This window comes from Adiantum capillus-veneris, chromosome 2, assembly GCF_014529385.1.
Source record: "Adiantum capillus-veneris isolate H3 chromosome 2, ASM1452938v2, whole genome shotgun sequence".
Classification (NCBI taxonomy): domain Eukaryota; kingdom Viridiplantae; phylum Streptophyta; class Polypodiopsida; order Polypodiales; family Pteridaceae; genus Adiantum; species Adiantum capillus-veneris.
In genome coordinates, this window is record NC_140932.1 from 106267418 (window position 1) to 106280854 (window position 13437).

General features: G+C 43.4%; 1 protein-coding gene across 4 annotated transcripts in view; it reads left to right on the forward strand.

Annotated features, from left to right (window-relative positions):
- LOC147463338 (cellular apoptosis susceptibility protein, putative / importin-alpha re-exporter) overlaps positions 1-9632 on the forward strand; it is a 59759-nt gene extending 50127 nt beyond the window's left edge. For all 4 annotated transcript variants that reach the window (XR_015185066.1, XM_086488208.1, XM_086488192.1 and 1 more), the window contains one exon: positions 9189-9632. The gene's annotated coding sequence lies outside the window, so the exon portion shown is untranslated. The remainder of the gene's footprint in view (positions 1-9188) is intronic.
- The last annotated feature ends 3805 nt before the right edge of the window (positions 9633-13437 follow it).

Consider the following 13437-nt stretch of genomic DNA (forward strand, 5'->3'; position numbering starts at 1 on the left):
AGAAAAGGCCATAAGAAGCCAGTTTGCAGGTATTTCAAGAAAGAGCAGGAAAGAAAGAAGGAATCACAGGAGAAGAAGAAGACAGAGGATAAGAAAGGGGAAAAATCAGCAGGTACCTCCTCCAAGGATTCGGAGACTGTCAATGTATCCTCTAGTGTGGTTATCACAGAGTTATCGGACAGTGAGGAGATCTTGGTTGCAACTTCATGCCCCTCAGATTTTGTTGTAGCAAATACAGAAGACATGCTTATCTTACGTAGAGATGTCATTGATGCATTGCTAAGTGCAAATGATTGCCTTACACAGTCTTGGATAGTAGATTCGGGTGCCTCATTTCATGTGACTCCATGTGTGGAGTGTTTTGCTTCTTATCATGTAGGCAAGTATGGCAAGGTTTACCTTGGGGATAACCATGCTTGTGACATTGAAGGAATGGGCACTGTGCGCTTGGCATTAAACAATGGCTAAGAGTTTATGCTTAAAGATGTAAGGTATGTACCAGGCATCAAGAAGAGTCTATTGTCTGTTTGGCTAGATGGATGCACAGGGTTATACAACCATTTTTGCTGGGGGTTCATGGAAGTTGCTTAAGGGATCAATGCTCATTGTCAAGGGATGCAAGAGTGGTACATTGTACTATTTACATGGCAAAGCTTTGCCTGGCAAGTTTCTTGCAGTGGCCGAAGTTGCTTCTCATTTGGAGTTGTGACACAAAAGACTTGGCCATATGAGCCAGAAGGGACTTGATGTGCTCTCCTCTTTGAAGAGGGTTGATGTAAAGGGCACCAAGTTAGATTTTTGTAATGATTGTTTGTATGGTAAACAAAAGAAGTCTTCTTATTATTCTGGTGTCTCGCGCAAAGCTAATGCTCTTGATTTAATTCACTCCGATGTATGTTCAATGCCTGTTAAGTCTTTTGGCGGTGCATTATACTTTGTTACATTCATTGATGATTGCACTAGGAAAGGCTGGGCATATTTGTTAAAGAATAAGAGTGAGACATTTAATGCATTTAAGAGGTTTCATGCTTTTGTGAGCACGCAAAAGGGTAGTAAGCTTAAATATCTGAGATCTGACAATGGGGGGGAGTACACGTCTGCTGAATTTCAGCGTTATTGCGAAGAATATGGGATTAAAAGGGAGTTGACAGCCCCTTATAATCCATCTTCTAATGGTGTGGCTGAGAGGTATAACCGTACTTTACGTGAGAGAGTGCGTTGCATGTTGTCGACGGCTAATCTCCCTCATAGGTTTTGGGGAGAGGCTTTGAAAACTGCAGTTCATGTACGCAATCGCTCTCCTAACAATACGCTGAAAAATGACATTCCAGAGGAGGTTTGGTCTGGCAAACCTGCCTCTTATGATCATTTGAGGGTGTTTGGCTGCGAGGCTTTTGTCCATGTTCGTAATGACTTGAGGACAAAGCTAGATGCTAAGTCCATCCAAGGACTCTTCCTAGGTTATGGGGAAGAGGGTGAAATGGGCTACAGGATATGGTTGCCTCAGTTTAAGAGGGTAGTACGCAGCCGAGATGTAGTGTTCAATGAGGCTAAATTGCTGAAAAATGCTACATCTTCTGAAATTGACAAGAAATCGATCAAATTTCAGTCTCTCTTGCCACCTATTGATGTTGAAAAAGAGCCTCAGGATGCATTACCGCAAGCTGAAATTGATAATCAGCCGGTTAACCGTGAGCCAGAAGAGGTAGGACATGATTTAGATGCACCAAATGAGGATGGACAGCCACCTGTCATGGCTGAAAATGATTTTCAGCAGCATGAGCATGCTGAAAATGAGTTGCCTCCTGATGTAGAACCTGTGCCTGAGAATGTAGATCATTGGGTACGCAGGTCTACTCGTGTCAGAAGGTTGATACAGTGCTTTGACCCCTCTTTGCATCATGTTATGTTGACAGATGAGGGTGAGCCTCTTACATATAAAGAGGCAAAATCATGTGAGTTAAGCAGTAAGTGGGAGCTTGCGATGCAAGAGGAAATCAAATCTTTGCATGCAAACAATACTTGGGATCTTGTGCCATTGCCTAAAGGAAGAAAGGCTCTTCCTAACAAATGGGTTTACAAGGTCAAATGTGTTGATGGAAAGCCCAAGTTTAAAGCAAGGTTAGTTGCCAAAGGGTATGCACAGAAAGAGAGGATTGACTTTCAAGAGATCTTTTCTGCTGTTGTAAAGCTTACGACATTGCGTGTCCTTTTTGCTCTCATTGCAGTGCTTGACTTAGAATTGAATCAAATGGATGTAAAAACAACTTTTCTTCATGGTGACATTGATGAAGATATCTACATGAAGCAACCTGAGGGTTTTGTAGTTCTTGATAGAAAGGAACTTGTATGCAAACTAAGAAAAGCACTGTATGGTTTGAGGCAGTCATCACGTCAGTGGTACAAAAAGTTTGATACTTTTATGCTGTCTCAAGGCTTTAAACGCAGCCATTCAGACCATTGTTTGTATACAAAGAAGGATAATGATGGAAGTCCTATAATCTTTGTGCTATATGTAGATGATATGTTGATTGCTGGGAAGCATAAGTCTACCATTGATGCTCTTAAACGTCAGTTGAATTTAGCTTTTGCAATGAAGGATTTAGGTGATGCTGAGCACATCTTGGGCATGAGAATCAAGAGAGACAGAAAGCTGAAATTGCTCTTCTTATCTCAAGAAAAGTACATTGCTAAAGTACTTGACAGGTTTAACATGGTTGAAGCTAAGTCACTTGGAGTACCTTTACCTCCACACACAAAACTTAGCAAAGCCGATTGCCCAAAGTGGCAGACTTGTCAAAGAGCTTGGTATGCCTGCTAGTACTCCTGTCTTGGAATGTGATAGCCAAAGTGCTGTCTATTTGGCCAAGAATGCCATGTTTCATGCACGGACAAAGCACATTCATGTGCGATACCACTTCATACGACAGGTATTGGAGGATGGTCTAGTCACCTTGACTAAGATTCACACACAGGATAACCTTGCAGATGTTCTCACCAAGAGTTTTGCTAAGGCTCAACATGAGCATTGCATACAGTTGGTGGGAGTTGGTTAACTTAAAGGCGTCATTTATGCCTTTAAGTGGGAGGTTGTTGGGTTAAAGGCCTAAATAACCCCTTTTTGTACATTTTTATACTTTGTCTAGGTTCATATTGAACTTGGACACATTTTTTAAAGGTCACTTATAAACCCAAAACTCACTTATTGAGTTTTCCCCAAAAACGTGAGCTCTCTCTCTCTCCCTCTTCATTCTGCTAGCGCTTCCTCTCCTGCTGGCTTTCGCCACCCCTCTCTGCACACACACTGCACATCTTCGTGTGCTCTTATCACTTGCACACACCGCCGCGCGCTCATCATAGAGGAGATTCTCATTCGAGAACAGATACTGTCTCACAAGGAAAGGAAAGTGAAAGGTAAGTTGATACATTGGTATTTAGTCAAGTATAGGAACTATCTAGCGTTGGATGCAAAATGAACTGAGGAGGAGGACCTAGCAGATACTTGAATTTTAGAGCTTTACTTTGAGGCTTTTGGTCTAGCTGCAACTATTCGAAGAGTTACTGATGACCAACGCGTTGAATCAGGTGCAGTGTGGACTGCACACACGAGGGGAGTCGTTTTGCTCCTTTGTCACAGATTACCCATATGGATTAAAGTCATCCATTTTTCTTGAACTTTCAGGGGTACTGATGGGTTGACAATATTATGTTGTACTTTGAAATGGGAATTCCTTACATGAATTTGATATATGTGCTCTCTCATGTGTGTGATGTTTGAAAGACAAAATGATTGCAGCATTTCGGTCTTGTTTCATGTGAAGGGTGATTAGCGTATGATAAGTAACAAGATTTAGGCAATCCCGACATCCACTAGAGATCGGTGAGATCTGGATGTGATTGCTAAATGCGTTACGATGATCATGATTCTCATCAATGATCTCCACGAGGATAGTGATGTGAATGTGATGTGGATGTTTAGTGATTGTCTTCGTGCAAGTACTGGATATGGGTTGTCTAATGTGTTGGTACTTAGAGTCAGTGTCTACTGAACTGGTTACTGGCATATGTCAGTTTTGCATGCGTAATCGAGGGCGATTACATTTCTTTCAAGAGGGGGGTATGCCACAAAAATGATGACATGGCATGATCTAAAGGACAGACTCCAGATAGAGCGGAGTCAAGGCCCTACGGAAAAATCCAGAGAAGTGCTACCGACTTGTACAGCCTAGCCAAGAGACTTGAAAATAAAGACCAAGCATTTTGTCCGACAAGGTCTAAAAGGACACTAGAATTTTAAAATAAAGCAAGAACCCGCGTGGAGATGCTGACGTCGGTCGTTCCGCAAATCGCACCAACTGCTGATGTGGCAATTGTACGGATTTCTGCGATTTGTGCTGGCAGCTGTAGCGTTAGCTTTTGGGACCTAGATGCTTTTAGACTAGAAGTTTTCCATGTACACTGTTTTTTGAAGGCCTAGGACCTAAGTCTCAAGAAAATACGCTTGGGAGCATTGCTGAGACGAGGACTTGGACATTGTATGTTGTGAAGCATTAATAATAGAATTACTGAAAGGGCCGCCAGTCTTTGGGGCCAATCTCTCTGGGGGCGGAATTTTGCCGTCGTGTCGTCTCTCTCTGAGTTTTGTTTAGTTTGCTCCCATGTGTGGTGGTAGATTCTCGATGTGGAGTGTCCAAGTTTGTTACAAACGGATAGGAATCTGAAACTCAAACTATTTACATTTGTTCACATTAGAACTGTTAAGTCAGAACTGTGGATCTACAAGATTGAGTAAGCCATTAGGAACGGACGTCTTTGATGCGCCATTTGGTGGTTGACATAAAACAACTCTGTCTCTCTCAAGTACCATCAAGTTTGAGATTTGGAACGAAGAGCTTCTTTGGTTCTTGTGCTTGTAAAAGATTCTCCTCGTTAATAAAGATACTTTTTGTTCGGGGGAGGGAGGGACCATTCATCTTTTGGTCCCCAATATTGCGTTGATCTTCTCTCACATTCTTCTCCCTATTCTTTGTGTTAGATTCTACTTATTAAAGTTTATTGATTATTTGTGAGTGCCCTTGTTTGTGGGAGTCTCCACATTTCTCAATGCGACACCCCCTAGCTTATCGGAGGTTTTTACCACCATTTGGCGTGACATTGTCCACTCTCTTTCGAGTCTGGGGAATACATTGGTTGGTTCTGCCAGGGAAGTGATGACATGCTTTTCTTCGACGTTGGTACATATCATATCTGTTTTTTACTTTTAGCAAAGGGCAGATACTGTGGCAGTGTGATCCACCTTGGTGGTTTCTACTTCACTTGTCACATGAGACACCTTGATGTACAACTTGTTTATTGCCTAGGCCTTATATTTATCTATGGTGATGTATAGAATTTTGTACATCCCACGAGACGGGCTTTGTTTAGCATCTCTAGGGGGTGATGTACATAGTTATGTAGGTATGATCGCGCGCTGCGAGCGACCGACACACGTGCGCGCGCGCGCGCACACACACACACACACACACACACACACACACACACACACACACACACACACACCCACCCACCCACACACACATCCACGCACGCACGCACACACACCCACGCACCCACGCACCCACGCACGCACGCATGCATGCATGCACGCACACCCACGCCCCACGCACACACACACGCCCCATGTACGCACGCACGCACGCGCACACACACAGAGAGAGAGAGAGAGAGAGAGAGAGAGAGAGAGAGAGAGAGAGAGAGAGAGAGAGAGAGAGAGAGAGAGAGAAATGAAATGAAATGAAATGTTATATTAACGTCTTCAAAAGGCCAAAGTGACCTATGAGACCAGAAAGTTACAATGTGGTGGATCTGATACAAAGTCAGAGTAACAAGATGACAAAATGACAGAATGACAAAATGACAAAATAAAATAAAATAAAATACTATGGAATCCTAAACTGCTAGGTGTGAACTAAGCAGCTAAACAACTAGCTGGGATGGGTAAATCACAAGAGATCCAGCATCGGTCGTTGGCGGATCTCATCAATCTCCTCCATGGTCAGTAGTCTGACCGGGCGTCGTGCATGTCGAGCCAAAGTGATCTGAATCCTCTGATACAGCCTCCGCCGATGCTCTGTAGTCCTCCGCAGTCGTGGGTGTCTGGATCTCCCTAGCTCAGTCGCTCGGTCGATTAGTATGCCTCTGGTGTAAAGCGACGGCTCTGCTGTGGTAGTAACTCCTCTGGGTGTCTCGTGGCAGCTCTAAAGAAGTCTGTGATCTGTCTCTTAGACTGGCTAGCCTCTCCTCTCATCAGGCTCTCTCTGTGTCTGCGCAGCTCGAGCAAAAACAAACCCAGGCATCTCTGATCCTCGTACCGCATGACTCTAGCGAAAGGTCCAAAGCCCTCTCTGAACAAGCAATGGAAGCGGCCTCGTATCTCGTAGTAGACGGGGCAGTGGCATGTGTAGTGCAACACTGTCTCAGGCTCGATGTCACACAGGGGACATGTCCTGGCCTCTGTTGGTATTCTGTTGTATCTCCCGGTCTCGATCCGCAGCTGGTGTGAAGATGTGCGAATCTGGCCAATAGCACATCGTATTCCATGAGACAAGTGGGTGTCCATGTAGCTGGGCCTCGTCACAAAACCATCCTCCGTAGGCTGGAGGAGATGCTCTCTGTAGAAAGCCATCTTCGTGCCTAGCTCTTGTGTTGGTTGTATCCATGTCCTCTTGGTGTCTAGCTGAGTCAAATCTTGGCGAATGAGGCTGGTTACCTCGGACTGTGTAAGAGTCAGAGAGGGCGCATCCAGTGAGTACTGGAAGGGGGGCAATCTGTCTATGCTGAACCCATGCATCTGAAACCATGATGTCATCTCCCCGTACCAGCATGCTCTATCTCCTTGCATGGCTAACTGTCGAGAGGACTCAAGTGCAAGGCGTGCATATCTGTCTTTCGGAAGTTCCCATATGCGGTGCATGAAGGAGACAGATCTGGTGAGCGCCTCAACCACCAGTGGGGGGGCAGCTAGCTCTGCTCATACAATAGCACGTGGTACTGAAGCCTTGGCTCTAATGAGCCGCGAGATCATAGAGACCAGAGGCTTCTCCATGTCCCCCCATCCATCCCTGCGGCCCGTCCTCCCATGATGATCCAGTGAAGGTCCCCAAATCTCAGCTCCATAAAGCAATGCAGAAGCCACCAGAGTGTCAAAGAGCCAGAGCTTCGTCCGAGGCTCCTGAAACTGAACCTGTGAACACATCCTTTCCCATCTACCCAATGTTGCATGGGCTCTGGTCAATCTAGTCTCTGCTGCCCTCCTTAATGAAAATGCTACTCCAAGGTAAGTGTAAGCATCTGTATACTCCACCTTCTCCTCGCCGTATGTGAAGGCAGGTGCTGATCTCCTAATCCACTGTGGGGTGGTATTAAATACCATGACCTTGGTTTTACCAAGGTTTACGGACAGACCACTTTCTTGGGCAAACCTATGCAAAGCATCCAAGTGACGTTGCATCCCCTCTGGAGAGTTGGAGATCAACACAATATCATCAACATATAACAGTGGTGGAATCCATGTCCCTGCCAGCTGTGCACCTCTATCACCATCTCTCTCAATGTAGTCAGACGCCTCATCTACATACATACCAAATAGAGTAGGAGAGAGCGGGCAGCCCTGTTTCACCCCAATAGTGGAGTAAACCGGTGTGGATAGACCCTCTGGGGTGCGTACATGCCCCACTACTGACCTGTATAATGCCATGACCCCCCAAATGAGCTCTTTGGGTACTCCCATCTGCTGTAATCTGCACATCAATCTAGCTCTGGGCACTGTGTCAAATGCTTTGCGGAAATCCACAAAGCTACAATAGATCCGTCTCCCATGCGCTCTGCCCTCCTCAATGATGGCTCTGAGTGTCAAGATATGGTCCAGAGTAGAAAAACGCCTCCTGAAACTTGCCTGCCCGGCTGCGCGTATCCCCTCCCTCTCTGCCCATCTACTCAGCTGCTGCTCAAGAATAGATGCGTACAACCGTGTCAATGTGTGTCCAATCATGATAGTGCGATAGTTCCCAGGCTCCATGGGGTCTCCCGACTTGAAGATGGGTACAATAGTAGATAGGCTCCAAGTATCAAGCAAGCCCTCACACATGGCACGGTTAAACATAACCGCTAGAAGCTCTGCTAGTAAATCTCTGGCATGCGTGAAATGCTCAGCCACTAGGCCATCATGATCATATGCTCTCCCAGTCCTCATCCTATCAATGGCCTTCCTCACCATCTCAGCGGTGAAAAAAGCACATGTGTGTGGGCATGGATTGGGGGGGTCGGGAAGGGGGGGCTGCTCAGGAACTGTGTACAGAGATGATGCATACTGGCCCCACGCCTCTGTAGAAGTGATGGCAGAGAGAGAGAGAGAGAGAGAGAGAGAGAGAGAGAGAGAGAGAGAGAGAGAGAGAGAGAGAGAGAGAGAGAGAGAGAGAGTGTCAAACCCGATGGCACTCGAAAGCCTTTGCTTTATAATCTTAGTGCAAAATCCTAATCTCAGGAATGTCTGTTCTTGCTCAGAATCCTCAAGAGCTGATGCTCTTAACTCTGAAAAACATTGTCAAGTCTCAGGGCGTGGCTTTGTATTCAACTAGTTTTGGGCAGTATTTAAAGAGTACATGATACAAAAAACATGTTTTTATAGCCCAAATGAAAGAATAATCTGGGGTAAGAAAATTAATATTTTGTTTTTTGCTCTCAAGCTTTCAACATAGTGGGCACTTGATCTCTCTATTTCTTCCTACCTTTGTCTCATTAATTGTATATATGTTTAAGATTATTTGAATGTGTATGTCTGTGTAGAAAGAAATAAATGTAAAAGAATGTATGTGTATCTATACTTATACATGCATGCACATGCCTTCATATGCGTGTGCTTATGAATAGACATTTGGGAGTTTGTATGTACATGCAAACATATATACACACATAGATGTTTGTGTGAATATACATAATATTACGAAACTTGTTTCCCTTTTTCTTGCCCTCAAACGAAACGTTTCAAAACTTAAAACCCCGAAAGCAGACAGAATCTCGAAACGATTCGTGTCAGAGTTTCATTTCGATTTCGATTGTTTCATTCTCGTTATGGCGTAGAAAGTCATTGCTTTATGTTTTGAAATGATTTTGTAATGTCCTGTTTACAGGAAGGTGGTTACAAGTGAAGTTGCTGCTTTGCATGGACAGGCTCATGGCATGTGGGTCTCGTATTGTCCAGTTGGGCATAGCACTTCTGGAAAACTAAGTTCCTTGGGGAGAGGAGAACTTTTAGCATCGGGTCACACCAGTCAGCCTTTGGTTAACGCAGTTTCAAGCAAATCTTTCCATAGGTGGTCGTGCCACCTTTGTGTAGGTGGTCGTGTGTCTTGTGGCTTGCCTGCATGAGTAGCCAATGATCGATGTGCTAAAATGCATCATATTTTTATATCATTATGATCTCTTGATGGTTGCCAAATTGTCCTTACAGTATCTAATGGTCCCTTTATGGTGGTCGGCTGCTTTTCTTTTGCTTTGTTCAGAGTTAAACGGGAGTCAAAATATCTTAGAAGTGGTCTTTGATCACCTTGAAAGATAATTTTTTGCTGCTGAAAGTTGTGTAGAGTTCTATTATTGTCTACTTTAATGCTCAAATAGATATAGGTTTTTGAGTGTCTTTCAGGACAGTATGGAAGTTCGTAAGAGGTGAAATATTTTGGCATTGTTTTAGAGAGCATTACAGGAAGGGATGGCCTTTGCGGGTATGAGGGTGTGCTTGTTCATGGATGTGCTCATTACTGGCGGACATGAGGTGGGTAGTGATGAGTGCATTCATGAACAAACACGCTCCTCATGGCCCTCATATCCACAGTTGGTTTTTTGTAGGCCATTGTGAATTTTCACTTTGTTTCACCATTATTTTTGGCTATGTTGGTGTATCCCCGTGCATTATGTGTGTCTTTCTCCCTCCCTATCACTTTATATCTCTTGTTTGACTAGGAAAATGAAAAAGTAGAATACCTTTCCCAACCATCAATTTCTAAGGGAGGGGGCAAAGACTGGTCTCTGAGCATGATTGTCTTCCTGTAGCAGCGCACAAAACTCTTGTACAGCACAAGGACAGTGGCTTGAGCTAGAAATCCCGTGGCTGAACTGGCAGATTATGACTTTTAATGGCAAGTAAATGAACGGTGGAGAGCGATTGCCCCCGACCTTGGACCTTGACGACGGTACACGGATCTGCCGTCGAGTATGGGATTTTCAATGTTAGCTGGCCCCTTGCTCTTTTGTGAGCTTTGTTTTGTGGTTGTCTTCATGCCTCAAACTCGGTTAAAAACTGGCTTTCTAAAATTGGCTGCTCCCTTGATATAATCTCATCTCAAGTGGCATATAAGTCCATTACTTATATGTATTTATGTATTGATTTAGCAGTCCCGAGTTATTAGTGTTCCCTTCTCTTGTATATTCATAAATTCCGGAAGGTTGAGCTGGCTCTTCCACCAATTTATCTTTATTCTTTGCCTTTTTTGTTAACTTCTCTAGTCAATGTCTCGTGCACTTTGGGGATGCCATTTTTGTGCTAATAGGTCATGGAAAGTGAATGTGTACACGTACTTTTTAATCTACCTAATAATTGCCTCAGTATGTCCTTCTAAGTCAGAAAACCCATGCACCCTTGAATCAATACACCAGTTGCTGGTCTCATGTGGATGGAGCCCCCGGTCGATTTTCTGGCTTTTGCTCTTTTTCGTGTGTGTGGACTTCTTGGCTTTCTAAAACAAGCCTTAGTGAAGAAGGGAGCTAGATATTGTTCAAGTTCTTACTATGTTCTCTCTCATATTGCCACCTAATGATAGTGATGCATTGGCTGAGGGCACAATGGCTAAAGTTAAAGCCAAGATGCTTGCAAGAAAAGTATACAAAGTAGCCTCTTGTTCAACAAGTATACACTGCAAGTTTGGAGCTAGGGCAACATCGGTGGGGACTACGCCTACTGGATATACCAAAAGCACCATTTTTGGCTTGAACTTGTATTTTGCTCAAGTTTTCTGGGCTACAGCTATTATCAGCAAAGGATCTAGGCAAGGCAGAGGAGGCCTAAACCTCTATGAATGTCACCTCCATCTAGTTCTCATCTTGGCATAGCCCCTACATCAAGTTGTACAAATGTCCATTATCTCACCATACTTGAGAGTAACTGCTTCTAAACAACCTCAGGCGAAAATATAGAAAATTTAATACCCTCCCAACTATTAGAGTTTGACAATCCATCTATTGTTTGTATCCAAATTGTTTAACACTGTCCAAGTTTTACTCAGTTCTCACACGAGTCCAGAATCAACTGGACCTGACTCAAAATGCTTGACCTTCGTGTATTCACAATCTTCATCTCATTAAAAACGGCTCCATACAAATATGAGTATGCATCATTTCTTTACATGTTTTTGCTGCTCAATATCTTTTATTAAGTATTGTTATCAAGTGAATGTATGCCTGGATTGGTATAGGTAGGTTTATTTGAGTTGCTTACATTCGATGAGAATGCCAAACAGTTTAAAAAAAATCTGCCAAGACTAGGAGGAGAACTGATTGCCTTAGAAACCACTCCAATGGGGGCTAGTGAATTGTAAATGACTGCTCATTCAGTGTCTTACATCATTCGAAGTGTGGCTTAGATACCTTTCTACTTCTGTCTAAACACTATGAATTGCATCTTGAATCACTTTGTCTCATGTGCTTTTCATAACATCTCAACTTGGAGTGTCTCTCCTCTAGGTAGTAGAAAGAAAGAGCAAAGTGGGTACAATAAAGAAAGGCCCCAAACTGGAGTGCAAAGAGTTGAGGAATCCCAGAGACACTTGCCAATGGAAGGAATAAAGAGAAAATAAAATAAATGTGGCAGAGGTGAAACAGGTTGGGGTTCTCATTCCGATGTGTCATTCTAGTCTTTAGCTTGTTTTGATCTCTTGCTCCCCTGTGCTCCTATATTTGATGCGACTACTTTGGTTTTTGAAGTTCTTGGTCATGCAAGGGGGGGGCATCCAGGGATTCAACAAGGGTGTGTTGAGCATTGGGTACCATCCCAAACATGTCACCCAAAGTGAACACATCTTGCAAGGGTAATTTGTGTTGGGTGTAGATTATGTGATGGCCTGGCTAGTTGTACCTCCATTCAGACATCCCTCAATGTTTGATGTTTGCCAAGTCTAGAGCCAAAGATCAACAACGGCAAAACAAAAATCCTGTAGTTATCTAAAAAGGTTTTCCTTGAAAACTTGAGATTCCTTAACAAGCACATTGAACCAAAAAGTAGAGATGGGACATTATCATGCATCTCACAAGAAAATGCATGGCAAGAAAACCATGGTCTATAAAGTAGGTGGATTTACAAAAAAATTAGGTTCAATTCAAAACAAGGCTTATCAGTCTGAAGATATCGAAAACAATGAGCTTTGTAATGCTAAACAGTTTGATCACAAAAAAATGAGATCACTACCCATTGCCTTCCATTACATTGCTTGGCTGCCTTCCACCATAATGGCGTTGATCTCTAGCACACAAGGTTTGGAAAGATTGTGATCTTGTTGATCACTTTATTGATTTGTAGCTAAGACAAGCAGTCTTTAACGTGCTTTTTCTTTCTAGGGCAATGACCTTTGTTCTTGAGGAAGATTTTCTTGGCTTGGTGATATCAGTGAACGCCTAATGAACCATACACATTGAAAAAATATACTTTGTGTGAAAAATGATGTGCCACAACCAAACTATAAAATTGATAGTTCAAGCTAGCTAGCAAAAACATCGACCATGTAGTGCATTTTGTGTGTTTCACACTCGGGATCAACCATTTGTGTGGTGAAAGTGTCAATTACACTTCAAAGTGGTGACTTCACTTGAGTTGAGTTTGGCTGTTTTGAGCAGCTTTGCCTTACCATTTTACCATTAGATTCCAGTACATGCGCTTAAGCTCAAGTAATGCTTTATGGCCCTTGTAGATGGCTATGTCACAAAGCTTTCTCAAAGATAAAATTATACAACTTTGCAGCCAAAATGATTTAACAAAGGCATCATCACGTTGTGACCTTGGAGGTGAAGTTGAGTATGTTGAAGGTGCTCAAAGCCCGTAATAGCCAAATGTTCCTGCACGGTGCTAAGCGTCCAATGCTTGCTCCCTTAGTATACTTTAATGAAACCCACACCCCAAGCCTGCACATCCACTGAACATAGTAGAAGTACATAAACAAGGGGGTGCAGGATTTTAAATAACACATCCCAAGTCTTGATGCTCCCATCCTACAATGATACTATCCCCATTGTGCATGCCCTCCACAAAAGAAAAATTCTATTCTAGCAGTCTCCCCAAACCTTAATAGTGCACAGATTGTGGCAATCTCCACAAATGCAACCTCCTTTGAATAA